The 21,409-nt window shown below is 34.3% G+C and overlaps 1 protein-coding gene and 1 pseudogene across 4 annotated transcripts in view; both read left to right on the forward strand.

Annotated features, from left to right (window-relative positions):
* The window catches only part of SUPT3H (SPT3 homolog, SAGA and STAGA complex component), a 421,152-nt gene that overhangs the window by 298,259 nt on the left and 101,484 nt on the right, over positions 1-21,409 (forward strand). The gene's annotated exons all lie outside the window — the stretch shown is intronic.
* Positions 18,845-18,963, forward strand: LOC112474911 (annotated as a pseudogene).

A 21,409-nucleotide genomic window follows, 5' to 3' on the forward strand; every position in this document is an offset into this window, starting at 1 on the left:
GATGATTCTCAAGGGATTCTTTTAGGCCTTTCTTAACCATGTGAACTATGGGCTGTAAGTGAGGGTAGAGACAGACTTCTGCTATGTATGATTAGAGTGCCCCACATACCAGGTGCGAAGCTAGAACTGGTTTGATTTTTTTTTTTTTTAAATCTCCAACATTACAGGATGTTTAATCTCTTGGGTTATGCTTTACTATAGAAAAAATTTAGAGCAAGGTAAGTCAAATAGCTACCATCTGTATGATAAAAACTTTAGTATCACTTCTATTTTGTCTTCTATCTTCAGACCTAGTGTCTGGGTGAAATTTAAATAATTTGTCTTCCCTGCCCTTTCATTAGTCTTCTGGGTAGTAAAATACATGGGGACAGCATTGAATCAATACTCACAGTAACCATATTTTCCCTAATCTAAATCAGGACTTATGATTTGATGTCCACAGGTATCGTTTGTTATGGGGACAGAATATTTTCAATCAAGACTTGGTAGTAAAACAGGAACAGAGAATGCCATTCATTTCCACCTTCCTCACATCAAGGAGTTTCAGCTGTAGTAAAGCAGAGAATCATATCTTGGGGTAAAGATACACGTGGCACTAAGAAACTAAACATTTGTGTCTACCAGTGGTAATACATGTATGCAGGCCTTACTGGGTTGCTGTGTTTAGTCTTGTATTTGACTAACACATCTGATTATACTGTTCAATTAAGTTTTTTTATAGAACCAATATTTTCTTTCTCAAATAATTTCAATTTGTTCTTTTTAAAATCAGATCCTTCTCTTTTAAAAGATATATTTCAAGGGTTTTCTTAGAGATCAGTATACCAACTTGTTTATAAAACACCTTGGCAGAGAAGAGTTTTAAAATATCATCGAATTTAAGAGCACCACAAGATTTACCACTAATTTACATTTAATGTTTATAGTTCTCAAATTGTGGTTGTTGTAATAACCAAAATATTTTTGCCCTGAATATTTTGTGGATTATATTTCCTTATTCTTTTTCCTTCATCCACATTCCCCACAGTAGGTGGGTAGATTGTTGTTGCATAGTCTGGCTTTTATTTATCTTTATTGGTTTAATTTCAACAAGTTAATACTTCTAAATATGAATATAAATGTATTCTGCGGCAAGATTTTTATCTTTGTAATGCTTTAGTTTATTTAGTGGAATTAACAGATCATTGCTTATTTGGTATAGATAATTTCCTTCTATTCCTTTATTTTTATCCAAGCTACCTTTAGTTCAGTTCTTACTGTTGCTACCACTTTATGGTAAATCATGCAAAGCAAGCTGTTTAATGCAATTAGATTTATTTCTAGATCATTCTATTTTTTGCTTAGAAATAATAATTCTAGATTAACCTCTAATTACTTAGTTATCAGTGTAATCCATTGTGTTTGTATGTCTCTTGGAAACTGTCCTTTTTCAAAAGCATTGATCCAAAAGGCAGATCACATCTATCTAGGCTTCTGCTTTTCATGACTCCATTTTCTACAGAAGAGTCTCAGCTCCCTAGCATGGCATTAATACATCTTTTATAATCTTCCCCCAACTAGCCTTTTCATCATCTTCCACCATTCCTGCGCCCACCTCTCTTCTCCCGTATTTCCTCCAAAAACATGCATACACACACACACACAAAACTTAAGGAACCCCCTTGTACTTGTTTTTCTCTTAATATGCATTTGATTTCTTCCCTTCTCCTGAGCCTTCGCCATCTGGCAACATCTCAGTTCAAATATTTAGTATATGATAGGTTATAACTAGTTGTGTTTGCTTAGTTTAACTTAGTCAATAAACTCCCGAGAGCATGGACTTATGTTATTTACTTTCATATCTTCTGTACCTAGCACAGTTCCTCAAGCATTATAAACTCCCATCAAGTATTTGTTTAAATAATGTGAATAAAATAGCTGTAATTTTATAGCTGATATATGTGAATATTATTAATCTATTCTTTGGACAATTTGAATTTTTTTCTTTTGCTTAAAGAATTCAGTTTCCAGGTATATAAAATCAGTCATCTGGCTCACATACAATTGCAAAAAGGATATTGTAATTCATTATGTACCTTTATGAACTTACGTATCAGGAGTTCTTCAACAAATCTTTTATAGGTGCTTTCCACTTGCTAATGGTTTTCATTGCTTGAATAACTTCCTGTTCAAATTATAGTAGTGGCTTTTCCACAGTTCTAGCTATAGAAGTTCTCCTAACCACACTGCTTCAGCATTGACTTGCACTGTCCCAAATTTGTCTACAGGATGATACTAAGCATTAATTCCGGTTTCAGATAGCAGATATTTTTTTCAATTTGTTTAGCTGCCAGTACTATCTGTGACTATTGGTCCATTCTATTTGGTTGCCAATTCTGAACATTTGGCCATAAATGCTACCTACTTTTTCTCATGTATTTGTTATTATAAGGTTTTATAATTTAGCATCTTCAAATAACATAGTACTTATTCACTTCTCTGATCCATTAAATACCTCTTCTGGACAATTCTTTTAGTTATTGACTGATTTATACTTCAAAAATAGTTTGACTTTTTAGTTGCCTTAAGTTACTGTTGAATTTTTCGTAGCATGGGAGTTTTGCATCTTCACTCATTCTACTTCATACAGTAGGAAACTTGTTTCATTTAGTTGTTCTACCTTTAAGGAATAATTCACCAACAAATCACCAGTTTCACGAGAGTTACTTTGTATTTATTTGCCTCATATACTATATTGAAAGACTATGGGATTGAATTAATATCCAGTGGCAAATTACACTCATTAATAGTTACCATCATTATTATGGCTCTTGTATTCACTTACAAAGGACAGCGTTTTTCCATACTCCCACAATTGATATCATAGCCATCTAATAAAACTTTTAGGTTTGATATTTAGTTTTTAAAGTAAATATGTAATAAGTATTAACAATCTGGACATTTTATCTTTTTCTTTTAAAGCATTTATTAAATCTTACTTTTAAATGCCCTTACTTTTAAAAGTTCTTGAAGAAAGGAGATCTATTTCTTATACTTATTCTGCACCACAAGTAGAAGACAGTCAAGATTGGGTTTATGTACCTGTTCTCAAAAATGGAAAAGCTGTAAGTACAGAAGTGACTATCTTTGGGAAAACACACTATAGAAAAAATCAAAATCACCGGAGTAATTGTTTTCATTTTAAATAATTTAAAATTAGTCTTTATTTATCAATTCAGTACATACACAAATACCTCCACAAATACTACTGTATTTCTTTACTGAATCTGTATATATTTTCCAAGTGAGGGAGAGACTGTAAGGTGAAGGAGAGAGAGAGGAAGTGGGAAGGAAAAGGAAAAAAGAAAGAGAAAGAATTGAAACTCTTTTTCCTAGATAGTAGCTCTATGTAAAGTTGCTTTTATCTAGTGGTTTAGTGGGAAGGATATTTGAATTTTAGAAGACTTGTTCTTTAGGGCCCTACGATGAGTTTATAACTGTTAATAGAATAGAATGGAGTAGAGTAGAATAGAATTAGAATAGCGTAGGAGAAGAGAAGAGAAGACACGAGACAAGAAGAGAAGAGTCTTAATAAGATAGTTATTATTCCATGTTTTTAAAAAATGCTTCAAGTGAAATTTTTGGGATTTTTCACATTAGCTCGAGCAGTTCTTATTGATAATGCACCATTTTTCTTTTAAAGTAAATTATGTAGTACCTTATTTTTTAAGTAAAAAATTGCTTAGACTTTTCCTGTGAATCATAAAAAGTCATCCTGAAGGTTTCATTTTTAATTTATTGAAGCCAAAGTATAGTGAGTTATCTTCGTGCCTTGGATATTATTTCTTTGGCATAGTGGTCATCTCAAACTCATCAGCCTTTCTAACGAACTCTCCTACTAGTGTTTCAAGGTTTTATTTTAAATCATTTCATCCACTTTTGTGAGATTTGGGTACTTTTCCGATAGTGTAATGACTAAGGCCAGCTGGTTATAGTCAAGAGTTGTTCAATGAATCGTATTCTCTGAGTCAAGAGACAACAAGAAAATATATAAATCATTTATAATACATTTTAATAATGTTGACTGTCATCTCTTACCTCACCCCTACTCCTAGAAAGTAAACCAAAACTAGGAGGACAAAAATAACCCTTTAAGATAGAAAATATATTTTGTTTAAAACTACCAAGAATTATCCAGTGTTTACTTGAGTGTAGAGAAATACACTGTGTCATATATTTTTGGAAACATAAGTTGCTACAGCTTTCTGTAGAGAAGTGTGGCAATATCTATTAAACACTTTTAAAAGAAAAATAATCTTTATTTCTTTTGTTACAGAAATTGCACATCTGGGTACTGTCTTAAAGAAATAATCGAACAAAGCATTTAAAAAAAATCAAATGTGTTCGTTAATAGCAATTTTTTTCTTTAACAGTGGAAATATTAGAGTTGTAAAGTTTCTTAGCATACACTTTGATATAGCCTATAGATTTTTAACAATATGTAACACTATTATTTAAGTACTATTTTGTAACTGTTCTTTATTTGCAATTTTCAATTTCCCTTTGGCCTAATTTATATAGAAAGATATTTAAAACATATAGATATATATTTTCCAAGTGGTTGGATGTTTTGTTTGTTTTTACCTCTATTAGGTGTTTTAATTCCTTTATTGCGTATTAGTCAAATTGTTAAGATATTTTTAGCATTAGAAATTTTTTAGAATTTACTTATTGTTCTAATATGTGGTGACTTTTCGTAAGTCATTCATTGACAGGGTAGGGAAATTTTTATATATGTATTAGATCATCATCATTAATAGTCTTCACTTCCTTTTTTATCATTAGTCTATAATTTTTTTTTTATTGCAGGCCCTCATCTGTAGAAATTTGGGAGCTCACACTTTCACCTACCCTAGTAAAATCTCAATTCTGTTTAAATCCAATTTTTTGCTTATTTCACACTATATTATATCTATTCCTCAGTAGCAAAACATGACTACAGAGAAACACAATCAAACTGACTTGTCTCACATCAAATATATAACTAAGAACCTCGGATAGCCCTTAGTGTTGCCCAGCAGTTTTAGAACATTGCTAGAGCACTCATTCTCTCACTGACTTTGGTAAACATTTAAACCTCCTTTCTCATCAGACCTCTAGCACTTCTCTTGTCCTCACTCAGCTACATCTTGCTTCCTGTTTCACTGAGAAAACAAAAGCGATCAGAAGAGTACTTCCACAAGTTCCTACAACACCGATGTACTTGCTATAATTGCCCTGCAAAAATTCCCCTGCCTTAAAACAAACAAAAACACTTCTAGCTACTTCTTTCTGTTCTCCTTCAGAGTAGAACTTCTCAAAAGAGATTGCATTTGCTCTCCTCCCATTCTCTTCAGAACCCACTTGAATCATATTTTCATCTCCATCACCTTACAGAAATCTATCTCGTTAAGGGCACTGATAACCTCCATTGTTGCCAAACACATTGATCAGCTTTTCATCTTTCTCTGGATATCAGCTCTCAGTAACTCTTAACTGGACAAGCACATTGCCACTTGCAGACTTTTTCAATTATTGCTCTCTAGGCCTCTTGTCCCTCAGATCTCTGCTCAAATAGCACATCATCAGAGAGATCTGCCCCAACCATGCTATAAAAAGGTGCTATGGACTGAATCATGTCCTCTCATGATTGTATATTGTTGAAGCCCTAACCTCTTAGATCATGGCGTGTGAAGATGGGGCCTTTGGGAGATACTTTCGTTTAGATGAGGTTGTAAGGGTGGGCCCTCATCATGAGATTAGTGCCCTTATAAGAAAAGGAAGAGACACCAGAGCTCTCTCTGCCATGTGAGGACATAATTAGAAGACAGCTAGCTGTCTGCAAGCCAGGAAGAGAGCCTTCACCAGAATCTGACCAAGCTAGCACCCTAATCTTGGAGTTACAGGTTCCAGAACTGTGTGAAATAAATTCCTGTTGTTTAATTCACCCAGTCTATGGTATCTTGTTATGGCAGCCTAAATAGACTAAAACAAAAGGAGTGCCTCTCATACCCAGTCCTTTTCTGTCCATTTGCTATATTTTTACTATATTTTGTTCATAGGATTTAATATCCTCAATCTTTTATATGTTTGTTTATTACCTGTCTTCCCCCACTAGAATGTAAGCTCTGGGAGGGCAAGAGCTTAGTTTTGTTTATTACAATATTTCTTGTACCAGAACAGTGTGTAACTACAGTAGGTGCTCAGTAAATATGTTACATAAACAAACAAATTAATAAGAATGAAAATAGTCCTAAACATCTGTAAATCAGAGATATTTCATCATTTGGAAAGCACTTATTTTCTTCCTATTTTTACCTTTAATGGGGTACATAAATTGTGTTTTTTTAATATCTATTAGTAACACCCAGTGGTCATCACAGAAGAGTTCAGCAAATTTATAACACTTGTCTTTTAAACAGAAAAATATTCATTTGTCTTTAAGGTCTTTATCTCTTTTAATTACTTTGTTTGTAGATAACCTATAAACATTTGGATAGTATAAAAGATTTTTATGTTCATTCTCCATCTCTATTCAAAGTATTGCAAAGGTTCTACTATTGGTGGTCTTTTTTTTTTTTTTTTTTTTTTTTTTTTTTTTTGTAAGTTGACACAGTGAAGACATCCTCCTTAACCAAGTTAAGGTGAAAGAAATTGCAGTATCCTCAAATTGAACAAAGCATACACATACAGTTATTGAACATATGGGCTGATTGAGAGTAGCAATGTCAGTCCATGTAAAATGTATTTAATTTTTTATTGAAAAATAAGTATAAATAAGTGTTTCACTATTTCACATCCGGATAGGTCATTTTGGATGCCCCACATTTTTTTCCAACTTAATCAGATATAAACTAAAAGGTATAGTAAAGGTAAGTCTTTCACTGCCGTGATGTTTCTGTAAATATCTCCTTTAATATCCAGCCATATAGTTTAGTTGTGCTACCCTACGAGGGAGAAGTTCAAAAGTTTTTCTTCATCGTTGATGGACCCTTCATCAGTAGAAATTGGCTCTCTTGTTCCAATTAATACGTAGGCATGGTTATAGTTTTACCTGTCTTTACTTTTAATCTTTCTGAGCCAGTTAGTTCAGTTCTAATTGTGGTTAACAGCATATACAGTGGAGTTTTGTGTTTTGCCCCAAATCTTTTTTTGTTGTTCTTTCTTTGAATTGATAAATTTACCTATTTACCTTTATTGAAATAGCAGATAGATTTTTATCTTATTCTTCTGGGTTTTTTTGTTTCCCTGCCCATTTTCTTTAATTACCTTTTATTTGTAATTTCAGTGTCCACCTACATTTAAATTTTTCAATGGTTATTTTTAAATCGAGGAAACTTAAACCTTTATGTCTCAAATTATCGACTTTAAAAATGAATTAGTACTTTTTTTCATTTGATAAGTATACTCTGAGTACCCACTGGATTCCAGCTCCTGTATTAGATTCTAGAGATATGGAGTAGTGTTCACAGTAGTTATCTCCTTGACAGAATTTGGACTATACCAGAGAAAAAGACATACTAGTAACTAATAATAGCAGAGCCCTACATAGGACTTACTACATACCAAACCCTGTTCTAAACCCTAACATTAAAAACAATAAACAAACTCAAACGTATGTATTAGCTCATTACAGTCTACCCATGAGATAGGTTCTGTTATCTCCCCTTTGCAGATGAGGACCCTGAAGCGCAGAGATTAGGTAACTTGCCTACAGTCACAGCTGAAAGGGCAGTGAAGGATATGTTGTGGGTGCATGTACTCTCTGGGAAAGGAGAGTAGTAGGAAAGTTTCATTTTTTTCCAATCTGGCCTTTATCTGGAAGAAATTCCTTGAATTTTATTGTATGTGGTTATGAGTCTCCCATATTTCAAGGCCGATAAAGATATTTTGCTTTATTTTCGCTTTTCTTTGGCCATTTCAGGTAATTTCTGAACTAAAGCACATTTAAAACAATAGCGGCTTTATCATATTTGTTTTACAAATGTGAAACCTCATTATCTTAAATCCACAACTTTCAAAACCATCGTTGATAAAAGATTACTGTATCTTTCAGAATTTTTACAAAATACTTGAAGGGCCAAGGACACTCAGTTATTTACATATTGAGGTAAATCAAATTGCTTACCTCTTAATCATTAGCTGAAAGGAACTTTCTTTAAAGAATTTATTCAGCAAGGAGTAGAGGTAAGGTAGTTTTAAACCTTAGAGAAATTTGAAGAGTAGAAAACATTAAGACATGTGCTATGTTATGTGCTTGTGGGAAAGAGAAAATTCAAGAGAGACATGCTAGGAGGTTGAAATTTCAGAAATAGTGAGATGTCCAACACCAACTCTGTGTTTTCCTAATTTTGCATAATATTGCTCCATGTGGAAAGAGGACAAAATTCTCTTAATTGATTATGCCCCTTTTCATCTCTAAATGTTTGAGCATAGTCCAGCTGCATGTGGGTTAAAGAGGTTATTATAGATTTCTTGGGATCCTAAACACCATTTAAGACAGTATTTCTATGAGAAGATGCATTCTGAATTTAAACAAACTTTTAGGATATAGTATGTTCATAAGTTGGAAGATTTTGTTTTTTAGTTATAAATGTGAATTTTTACACTTTCTACAAATTTTCAGTGAGGCAGAAGTGCTTGTCATCCCTAGAAACTCTTTTATCAAGCTTGTTTTCTCTGGAAACAGAAAACTACTGGTATTAGAGACCAGTGTTAAAAATTTGGCACCTCCGCCTGATTTCTTCTAAGGTTATTTAGGATGATCATATTTCTTGCTGAGTAAAGGACTTAATGATTGTGTTTAGGCCTTTATATAATTTACATCCAGCTATTGGCAGTATCTTGATGGTAAATTAAAGATACATATTAACTCAGTGTGCTATTGAATGTTGCTTACATGTAGGAAAGAGGTCAGGGTTTTTTTAAGGATGATGACGCAAAGTTGTCTGGAAATTACCACTGTTCTTTCTGTGATTGGTGTGCAGACTTGAATAAAGATGATGGATTCATTTAGCAACTAGGAATGACAAATGGGTTAGATTTATAAATTTACTTATAATCCATTTGATACATTGTTTAAAAATACTTAACCCTACTTATAGACAAATTTCTCATGTAAGGATGTGTATTTTCTAAACAACCCAAGGGTGGAACTCCATCTCCATCTCAGGAACTACAACTGAGACACCAAGTAAATCAATTTTTTGTTTACTGTTTCTGATCTCCGCTTCTCTCTCTACATAACCTTAGTTTTTCTCTCCCTGTTTAACTACATTTTTTCCTTGGAAACCATGCCACCAGCAGGTGCTCCCAAGTTAGTTTCATTACCTATAGAGTAGCAGACCCAGCTCTATGCATTAGCAATCCTAAATCTCAGGAAATGGCTTCTGATTGACCCAGCTTGTGTCGGATGTCCAGGCCTGGACCTAGCAGTGTGGCTGGAAGGCAAGGCCATGTTGTACCACTCCAATGAGGAGGCCTGCAGGCTGACCTTGCAGGGGCGGGCACTGTAAGAGTGGGCAAATAGCGCCTTAGCTGCCTGCTGTGGCAGACTGTCCATCCAGTCACACACTCATCATTTATATCACGCCCACATATATACTAGACTTGATCTTGATCTATTTCCTTCAAAATGTTCTGCTTCAAAAATGATTTTCATAACCAAAATCTAATTTCCTTTTAAAGGCTACAGGGGATACTATACTGTTATCTTAGACTTAAAGGAAAACGGCTAATGAAAGAGTAAATATAGAAAATCCCCCTGAAGTTCACAGAATGATAAAGTGAAATACTCTTTAGTCTAGCTTTTCCTCTTAAAAAATATCCTCACTGAAACATTTCAACAAAAACATTTATTCAAATATGTTATTTTAAATACTGTATTACTTAAGCAAATATTTAAATACTATAGTAGTTTCTCTGCATACTTGAGTTGAATTTAATTCTACCTGTCTGCCAAATATATTGGAGCTCCAAATCCATTTTCATTTGCCAGGTTAAATGTTTATTTTGTTTTTCTCCCACATAAGGTGCTCTTTAAAGTATCACAATCGTATCAAATCTGATTTCTTTCTAATAGGGACATACCGGGTTTTTTTCTTTAGTTAATGGTATAGGATATGCTTTTCCTAAGGAATTTGTACAGGCACGTTCCCATTCCCCATCTACCGGAGGTGCCCGCTACCTTTGTCAACTGTTGGGAAAGCGATATTAACTTTCTTAAAAGAAGTTTAAAACATGTACACTAAATCTAACTACACTTTTGAAGCCTTACTGCTATTTTCTTATAATCAGAATACTAATGACTTTTCTTGTACTGTAGAATATTTAGTTTTACCTAACAAGTTACTCTGTATAGACTAGTACAATGGAAAAGGATTAGGCTGTGGCAATTTACAAATAACTGATATTTGTTTGTGAGGTATTCTTTTTCTTCTGCTCATGTGACTCTGTTTATGTAACTCAAACATCCATTTCAAATTTTGTTCTTATGTTCAAAGGACATCAATATGCCTTTGAATATTACAGTCCCTTAGATATACTTCTCTAAAAAAACTGTTTGCTAATAACTTTGAGAGTACATCTTATATTTTTAAAAGACAATTAACATTTAGCCTCCATATGAATTACATAGTGGTTTGTACTTTTTATAAAGTTTGTAAAGTACATCTTCTTAGGTTTCTCATACTGGACCTAACTCACTACAGTAAGAACATCTTGAGGAGGAGGTATTTGAAGCCATAGTCGTAATGATCTTCTTAACTTTTAATTTCCCTGAAAATAGTACCTGGAATTCTTTTTCCTTTCTCTGTGTATTACAAAACTGCAGATTCTTAATGAATGCCTAAAGTACAGGTCCTCTGGTTCCAGGTCAGCATTCTCTTCACTTGTCAGTCACTCGAGTCTTTTTCTGATGGTGCAGAATATCTGTCATCTCAGTATGAATATTTCAGAGGTTTAAATTATGATTAAAACTCATTACTGTTCAGATTGTTGATTTAGAATATAAGGATATTGATTGGAATAATATTAACCCTATAATGTAACCTGTCCCTTCCTTTTTAAATATATCTTGAATGGCCTTTTATTTGTTTTTCGTTTGTATCTTTAGCATCAAAATAAAACTGCATAAAAGTAGAACCTCTCGAGAAGTGTGCAGTGTTTACTTTTTTTGCAATTTAAGTTTTTCATTAAAAAGCGAAGCTGTATGTTTTAGATATTATGGCCTGCCTCTTCATTAAAATTCACGCCACATATCCAGCTCCTAAGATACTCTCCATTACTTTCAAGTGCATTGTTCTTGGGATCACTTCAGCCCTCACCAACTTCAGTCTGCTTCAGTCATCTTTTTCTGTGTTTGATGAAGTTTGGGACTGATGGCTTTTCATTGGCTATATCTAGGATTCCAGTAAAGGGTTCTAACAGGTCAAAAGCAGTGTCCCTGTCCTACCAGCCAGCATTTTTACAAAATGCATAGGTCTAAAATAGCAAAACATTGAAGCACCCGTTGGAGTGAATCATTTGTCAGGCTCCTTTCCATATTACTCACCTTTGTTGAAGTATTATGCAACCCTAACATATGAATAAATTAAATGCAACTAAACCTATTTCTTCCTAGACTAGAGTGTCTCAATCTTTTTAAAGTTAGGATAACATTATTGGTTATTTGTTTGACTTAATGTTCTCTCCTTTTCCCATGAAAACACTCCATGAAGTTAAAAAGTAAATTGTATTTTTTTATAAAATTCTGGTAAGTGATGTGATGAGAGTCCTCATTCTTAAGCTCATTCAAGACTCCTATGACAGATAAAAATCAGGTCTGGAAATCAGTATGATAGATCACATAAATGTAATGACTTTTAACTTCAGCCACATGCCAACATGATAAAGACAGCTATTTGCCACCCAATATCCATTCTCTCTTCCTTTATAACAAAACTCTGATATTTAGCTGGATACATTGCCATCCAGACAAAATACCACATTCCTCTTCATATATTGCAGCTAGATTTGATCATCTGACTGAGTTGTATTGTAGCCAATGAAATGTAAACATAAATATTAAGTTGGACTTCCTGTTAGTTTTCTTAAAATAGAAGGAAAGGTACATCCATGTTTTACATTTGATTGCTTTATGCAGATTTGATATCTGGAACTTTAGAAGCTGTTCTGAATCATGAAGCTAATCCACAGCTTATACAATGTTATATGTCAATTATATCTCAATAAAGTAGGAGGTGTTTAGATAGATAGATAGATAGATAGATAGATAGATAGATAGATAGATAGATAGATAGATTTTTTAAAATGGAGAAAAAAGCAACAGGTTGGAAATGTTGGAGCAGATGCTGGTGGAAACAGAGACCCTCGTGACTTCAGCAAGTGGTTATGTCAAGCCTGAACCACTTGTCTCCAGAATTCATTTATATAAGGAAAAAAAAGACTTCCGTCTTGCTTAAGCAACTATAATTTGGGGTTAGATGTATGTAGCCAATAGTATTTTAACTACTAAAACCTGTAAATGAGCCCCCTAGTTTGATAAATTTGAGAATATGCTTCTAGAAAGTAATGAGTGTCTTAGAGTAGACCTGGTCTGATAGAAAAGTTGTTTTGATTAACAGTCATAAGTGGAAGACATTGGACAGTTCCAATCTATTTGGCAATGATTGGATTCTGTTTTGCCTGGTGCTAGTAAAAATGTAGTTGGTGCTAGTAAAAATGTAGTTTGTGCTAGTAAAATGAACTCGTAAGTTGTGAAACAAACCTTCTTTGTGTCCTATCATGAGAGCAGATGATACTTAGCTGTTGTGTGAACTCACCACATTTAATTTGTCAAGGGAAGCTGTAGGGATGGCTCATCCTAGCCCTCTAACACAAGCTGTTGCGTGGGTTCCCACTGCCGGTTCCAAAGCCCCACTTTGGACAAGTCTAAGGCCTTTTGCATAGGACATTGATTTTTCCCCCCTTGTTAATTCTTTCTCAGACAATTGACAAATTAAGCCTATTTTTTTTTTATTTGAGGCATATTTTGTCAAGCAACCTATGATTTTCAAAGAACTATCATACCCACAGGATGAGTGTTAATGTCTTAATGAATTTCAGCCTAAAGCTCATTAATTTAAAGAGTTTTACTTATCAAAACTTATCAACATCAAAGAGTTTAAAATCATTCAGCATTTATTAGTATGTTTCCTGTCTCTTAAATTCCAAAATAGGAGAAAAGATTTGATTTTAGATTTTTTTTTGTTTGTTTGTTAATCAAAATATCTATCCTGCCAAATACTGTTCTATAGAAAATAAGTACCATCTGGGCTCTGTGTTTTTCTACCTCCTCTAAAGAACACTGTGCAAAGGAGGGTATGCAAAGTAACAAGGCATGCTTCATTTAACTGTATTTATGGGATACTTGATGTGGTACAGTAAGAATATTCTTAAAAGTTGTATATAAATCAAATTGTTTATTTCATCATATTGTAAAATGTATTAGGAAAACACTAATATAAGAGATTTCTACGAGGATTGCTTTTATGCTATGAAGAATCTTAATTCATGATTTTGGCAAGGTAACATTTTTATTGTGTGGATTTTCATCAATCATTTCAGTGTTGCCTGTGTGTTGTTTTTTAATTCACCAGCAACATTTGGGCAATCTGGTTTTGAAACCTCTTGCCCCAGGGATCATCAGGGTTCTTAGACTGTTCTGACTGGCTTACTAAACTCTGCTGTTCCCACCTTTACCCTCACCCTGCTCCTCCCAAGTGGAGCCTTTTTACTCTTCGGAAGAGGATGACCTTCCCAGATACATGAGACCATACTTATGTCACAAAACTGCGCTCCCATTTAAAAGCTATAAACTAACCACACACACACACACTCACACTCTCTATACCTATTTTCAAATAGGTATACCTATTTTCAAATAGTGTTTAGCTAATGTATTTGTTCCCTTGGCTTAATTTTCCTAATCATGGATGTCAGTCATTACAAAAGATTATAAAGTCTTCATTATAGAATGACAATTTTTCAAAATCTTTTACCAAACCATGGTGTTCCTGTCTTCTGTCTGATGTTCTCTTTTGTCTGTGTGCTCTTATGACCAGAGCATCAACTTTGGAGTCTGATAGACTGATCTCACATCACAGTTCCATCCCTTACCTCGTCTATAGTATGCTTGTTACCTCAGACAAGTTACGTAATGTTTCTGAATCTCAGATTCCTTAATTGGACCAATATCTTAGAACTGTTGGGAAGGATCTGTGATAACATATATAATGTACCTAGCTCAGTGGTGAGTACATGTGTCTTTAAGAAATAGTAGCTGTCTTTGAAAAATTCGTTTTTATAAAATGTATAATATGGCCACATTCCTATAAATATATCTGCAAATGGCATTTGGTTTAGCTGTAATCTATCATAATGATTACAGTCAGGACTAGTCGAAGAAATTATAGCATATGAGATATCAAGTTAAATAACTTATTTGTGTTAGAATGCATTTCTAAGTCATATTAAAACTTCACATATAGCCCAAGTTTTAGGGTTTTCAGTTCTGTAAAAACTAAGGCTGTTTCTTACTAGAGGCACTAAAGAGCATTTCAGGTAGAATTTTTTAGATTATTGCACACTTTATTAGGTCTCTAGAATTGTAACATTAAGTGATAATATGTAGTTGAACTCTTAGGGTAATTTTACTTGGGTTAAATTTACTTGGTTAATTCTATCTATATTCACATAGAAATTTTTATATTTGAGCAAGGAGTTATGTTAAAGAGCACCGGTTTGGGAGTAAGAATCTTAAATCTTTCTAGCAATATGTCTTACCTTGATGAAAATCCACAGAAACTCTCATCCAAGTACTAAACATGCCTGACCCGCTTGACTGCTAAGATCAGAAGGAATAAGGAGTGTCTGGGATGGTAAGACTGGCTGAAGAGTACATAGGAGCTTTCTACTACTTTTGCAAATTTTCTATAAGTTAAAATTATTTTAAAGTAAGTTTTTTTGTTTTTATTTTTTGTTTTTAAGCGACAGAGAGGCAGTGAATGTAAGTTTCTTCTTCTGTAAAGTGAAGATGATAATAATGGCAGATCTCCCTACCACATAGAGTTGTTGAGAAGATCAACAAGTAAGGCAGTATAATTAAAATTCAAAACTGCTGCTTTTCTATGCAGTGATTCTTCCTCACTTGACTCACCCCTTTTACCACCTCTGATCTTCTCCTTTCTTGCTGCCAAAGTTGCCCTTTGCTTCTTTAAAGTTTTTGTGGTTACTTTATTTAAGGTGAAACACACTGCCTCACATCACCAAGTTACCAAAACAATTCTCCTTTCTTCATCTTTCTTTGTAATCCATTCCACACCCTCTGTGGCATGCCTTCATTAAGCCTTCTTACTTAAGAACTGGGCCTAATGGCCACTGACATTTAATCAAATAACAGTTATAATACATTTACTCATGAGTAAAGGCTGATTAAAAATTGGGCACTGACATCTGAGGATGGGAATTTCATCATCAAATATCTTAACAGAAACCATTTTGTTAAATAACCATAATTATAGGTTTTGCATTTATGATTCCAGGGGATTTTGCTATTCTGCATTCTTTGAAGCCCAAGAGGCCGTCGTAGATTTTCAGGCTACTTTGAAATCCTGAATTTACGTACAGCCAGGGCTTCTTTAGGAGATAAGTTTCTGCAGGACTTTATCTTTCAAAGGTTTTGAACCCACAATTATTTCAAAGATGATTCCTGTTTTTGTTTACTTTTTAATTAGGCAGACTTTTTAAAGATAAGAATTGAAAATAGACATTAATTTTCTGAATGTGTAGACATTTCTGCTTTTTCCTGGGAAATATTTAGGAATTTGCACTTATTACATTTGAAACAAAAGCAATTTGGATAACAGTCATATCTCATTATTCACTATTGTATTCTCATTATAGTCATACTTGGTCATGTCTATTTCTGTTTTGTTTTGTTTTTTTCCCAGTGATTAAATCTTGGCATACGTGGTAAATCATTTTCTTCCTTTTGTTGTGTGCTAACTCGTGCTCTCAGCTTGGTCATTCTCTGTGGCAGATTTCTGCTGATGAACTTGCTTGTTCTTGACTCACGAAAACAACTCAGCCAATTATTTGAAAAGAAACTGCAGCTTTAAAATGGTTAAGAACATTCTCTGTCGGGGCATAAACAACTTAATTTGATTTGTTTTCTTTCTAATCTTAACTCATATGGTGTCCAGTTGTAAAAGCTTATTTTTCCTTTCTAATATATCCCCTTGAGAATTTTTCCTAGACCGGTGACTTCATTTCTTCACTGGTGCATAATGTAGTAGACTTTATTATTCATCTTGTCACGGTTTCATCTTTCTTTTTTTTGAGTTTTTAAAGCATGTGTGATTCGGATTTACTGTTAAACATGTTTTTTGACATCCTCATGTTTTTGAGTTTCTTTACAGCTACATTTTCCTTCACTTGAAAATTTCTAAATAATTTCACCATATTACTAGGATACCTTCTTAGAATACTTGAGGTTCAATATATGAAGAGCCAATTTTTAAAATATTTTTTAAACTGAGAGATTGAAGCTCTCAATATAAATGGTAGATAATGAAGACTATAAACTGGTCATTCTGATCCATCCTTGAGCCAGTTATCTCTACAATTCATAATATTTCTGGCAGCAATAGTGTAGTTTTCAGATAGGGAGTAGGATTCTGATGAGAAGTAAGGGCAAGTCCAATTACATTGGCTCGGAAGGGTTAAAGGTAGTGGCATTCGTTCTGGTCCATGTTTTAGGAGCACTCTTTTGTACATGCTCCATAGAAGAGCCTGTCATTTTTGTAGAAGACCATGATATCAGAACCAAGGAGGGATTTAACAGAAATGATACAATACGATTATATTTTTAAAAGATCACTCTGACTAATGTGCGGGGATTAGTCATTCCATCAGTATCATGGTCATCCTGTGAGTCTCACATGTGAAATGGCCTCTGTTTTGAAGTCAGATATAAAGAGAGGCACTATGCTTATTCCTTGAGGGGCAGGCAGCATAGGAGAGCCCAGTGGTTTTCAGGTTCTGTCCTACAATTTTTGGTGTTTCATTGAGAAATACCTTTAAGAGGAGAAAGAAAATAGGAAGGTTCTAAGTCTCCTTCCCTCACCTCTATCAAAGTATCCCTGCTTTTAACACTTTTCATTTGTGAGGGTTCATAGGAAAAAGAGCATAGAGTTTGGGGTAAGACAGACCTGGTTTCAGATTGCAGCACACCTTACTTGCTTAGCAGCCTTAGACAAGTTACCTAACATGTCTGAACCATAGCTTCTTCATTTTAAAAATAGGAATCATGTCTGCAGGAGTTTCCTTCAATTGAATCACATCCGGAAGAAGTAAAAGAGAATGTGAAGGACCAAGTGTGGCATCTGGCACATAATGTAGAGTCAACTAGTGTTAGTCCACTTCCCCTTAGACTAGTGGTTCTCATTCCAGTATGATTTTGCTCCCTGGGGAATATTTAGCAGTGTTCGGAGACATTTTTGGTTTTCTCAACCCAGAGAGTAGTGAGCAGATACTATTGACATCTAGTGGGTAGAACGGCTAAACATCCTACTGCAGTGCACAGCACAGTCCCCACAACAAAGAATCATTGAGCCCAAAATGCCAATAATGTTAAGATTGAGAAACCCTGGCTTTGAGATATTTATATATATGTAAATGTATACACACATACACACATATAAGTATATATACATGTATATACACACACACACATATATATATGGACTCATTCCACCAATACTTATAAAATACTTGCTATGTGTCAAGTTCCGTAGAGGCTTTGGGGATTTAGCAGTGAATAAAATAAGCATAGTCTCTGCCATCAAGGAGCTTACAGTCTACTTGGGGAGAAATAGAATTTTTTTATTGTTAATAAACAAATAAATATATAATATTGTGACAGATGGTAGTAAGAGCTTATGAAGAAAAACGAAGCAGGATAATGGATAGACAGTGACTTGGGGGGAGCTGCTATTTTCTATAAAGTGATCATAGACAGCTTCTCTGATAAAGTGACCTTTGCAGGTAGGTGAGGAAGCAAGCCAGTGATGCGGGATTAAGATATTCTAAACAGAGGTATAGCAAAGCCAAGGCCCTGGGATAGGAATGTGTTTGCATTTTTATGAAACATCAGGATAGGTCAGTGTGGCTGGAATAGAGGGAGGGAGAGGAAGGAGTTGAAATCGGAGATAGTAGGGCACCAGATTATGTAGGGTTTTATAGGCCAGTCTTAGGATTTGGGGTTTATTCTACATGTGATGAAAAACTATTGGAACTTTTGATCATAAGTAGCATGATCCAATTTTCATCTTTTAAAAGGTTACTCTGGCTGTTGTGTGGCTGTAGTTGTGGACTGGCAGGAGTCAGGGTGACAGAAGAGACAGAAGAGGAAGAGGAGAAGCAGGAAGACCCATTAGGAGATTATTGTAGTAATCCAGGGGAGAGATAATAATGATAGTTTGAGCCATCATAGCAATAAAGGTGAAAGGTGAGGAAAGTGTTTTATTCTAGATATATTTTAAAGGTAGAGCTGATGGAACTTACTTAGAGGGTATTGACTGATGAAGTAATCTAAGAAAATTTTTTATTTTCAAAGGAAAAACATCCTATTGAAAAACTCAGATGCGACACATAGTAGCAACAAAGGGAAGGAGAGCCCTTCCCTGTTCTGTACAGAGTTCTGTATGTCCTTCAAGAGGATGGTGAGAGCCATGGCACTCTGACAGGCTTCTCCTTTTCTAGGATTTTATTTTAAAGGGGCCAGACTGTCTACGGCCATACTACACTGAACAAGCCCAATTCTGTCTGATCTCGGAAGCTAAGCAGGGTCAGGCCTGGTTCATACTTGGATGGGAGACCAGCTAGGAAGACCAGGTGCTGTAGGCGTAAAAAATAAAAAATAAAGGATCATAAGCTGACAAGGTCCTTGCAATCTGTGAGGTCAACCAAGGGTTGCCTAGCCCAATCAATCAATCAATCAATCAAGTAATAAAATAAGATAGATAGATAGATAGATAGATATAAAAAAACAAAGGTACCAGACTTTCCCGCTACATAAGTGAAGTCAACCTCCATCAGTATGCATGCTGGACTGCTTGAGAATTTGATCTTGGCTAAATCAAAATGGAAAGGTCTATAAGTCTAACTCAAGGTTAAAGAGAAAGTATGAACTAAATTTTATGTAATAGTGGCTTTATATACATATTTTCCAAGCAGCTGTTACAAAGTTTTACCCTAAATGACCAAAATATTTAACTATATCTTTGTATATTTGCTAGACTTTAAAGCCATGTTGGCTCATCTGGATATTACATAAACCTACAAGAATTTTTAGGAATGCTATTCAGAATATCTAAATAGCTTACACATATTAACATAGTATGTTCACTTTTAGGTATACAGCCAAATAAAAACCACAAAAAAAAAAGGGTTACAGCATCCTCAATTAGGAAAATAAAGGAGACGTCAGTCTTCTATTACATCAAAGAAGTAGTTTGAGCAGAAATTCATATAGCTTTTTATATTATTTGCCAACTTAGTTATTATAGAGCATGTTTACAGTTTCATGAAAACATTAATAAGAATTAGTACTAAAACTACATGAGAATTTACAGCCAAACATAGAATTAGGTTGTATGGTACTAGGCTATCGAAAAAAAATAATATTTTTTTTAGCACACATTTTGTCCTGGGACAGAAAATATTTTATTGTGTATAATTTTCCCAACTACTAGCTTACTAAATTCAGATTTAAAAAATTTAAACAGACATTAAACCAATGTTAAGTGTAACTATTTTGATTTTAAGAACTATATTTTCCTTATACAACCAATTCAGGCTCAGTTTTGATAGTTTAAAATATATAGAAAAGAAAAAACTCCTATAGTTCCATTGATTAATATATTTAGACCCATAGAGTATAGGCCAAAAAAATCCAGTATTTTAAAACAACTCTGATACAAACTAATATCACAGATATTCTTTTGTGTATGTCTTAATCACAGATGCCTTGTACTTGCTGAAAATTACTCATTTATTTTAGTACAAAATTCCTTTTAAATTCCTTGAATGTTCTAGAGTCTACAGCTATTTCTTTAGGAAACTTCATATGATTACTGTAACACAGTCTTAATTGTTATATTATAAAAATTTGGTATATTATAAAAATCACTCTGGGAGAACAAATTAACACCAAAGAAAACCTTTATTTTTTAGGTTACAAAATAGAAAATATACTGTATTTTTATTCACTTATGTAATTCAGAGAAAATTCTGGGTCAAACTTAAATAAACTTCTGATTAGAAGATTACATCAATCAGGATTCTGAGTTGACTCCCTTAATATTGTAGTAACATAATCTCTCTCTTTCTCTCCCTCTCTCCTTCTCACTCTCAGTCTCTGGTCTCCTCCTCCTCTTCCTCCCCCTCTCCATCTTCCTATCCCTCCTCCCTCTCTCTGAACATATATCCAAGCCTTTGCTCTTTCTCTGATTTTCTGCCTCTTGAGTAACTGCTTAGATTATTTTTGTGTGTGGACATTTATTTAATGACCCCCTGTAAGTCAAGCAAAATCAACTCAAGAGGAAAGATTCCTTTACTTACAACATTTTCTTCTGATTGTAATTCACTTAAGAAAAAAATTAAAATGTTACTAAAATATGTAACTGAATAGTAAGCTTCCTATAGTGCTACCTCCAGAGATAAATACTATTGAAAGTACACTGTATCTGCTTCCAGACATTTGCACACATTGTGGAGTGTGTGTGTGTGTGTGTGTGTGTGTGTGTGTGTGTGTGAACATAAATGGGATCAAGGTACATACATTCTAATTCATAACTTGCTTTTTTCAGTTAATAATACATTCTTGCAGCAATAATTATTTTTTAGGAGAGACAAAAAGTAGCACATATAGGAAAGTGCCAGGAGTCTAGAAGAACAAATCACAAAAGAGAAATAATATGACCTAGTATCTTCAGGGAAAACTTTCTAGAGGGGGTGCTGCCTATACTGAAAGGGAAGGAGTTAAATTATCCGGGGAGGGAATGGCTAGCACTGTAATGTGGGAGGGGCAGGGGACAGTAAAAACAAGGCAGATGTGACAAAGGATGACATGAGTAAAGCAAAGACTATGTTACGTTTTAGTGAAAACAATGTCTGCCTACATAGAATGGGCCAGATTATGTCTGTATTTGGAAACCAGGCATTTGATCTTCATTTTGATGCAGTGATTATCTGAGAGCCATTTGTGTCAGTTTATGATGCAGAGGAATGAAAGATGGTGGGGAGGGGGCAGGGGCGGAGGAGGGCCTACTATTATAAGGTCTTACTAAGT

Source organism: Pteropus alecto, unplaced genomic scaffold, assembly GCF_000325575.1.
Source record: "Pteropus alecto unplaced genomic scaffold, ASM32557v1 scaffold7, whole genome shotgun sequence".
In the NCBI taxonomy this organism is placed as follows: Eukaryota; Metazoa; Chordata; class Mammalia; order Chiroptera; family Pteropodidae; genus Pteropus; species Pteropus alecto.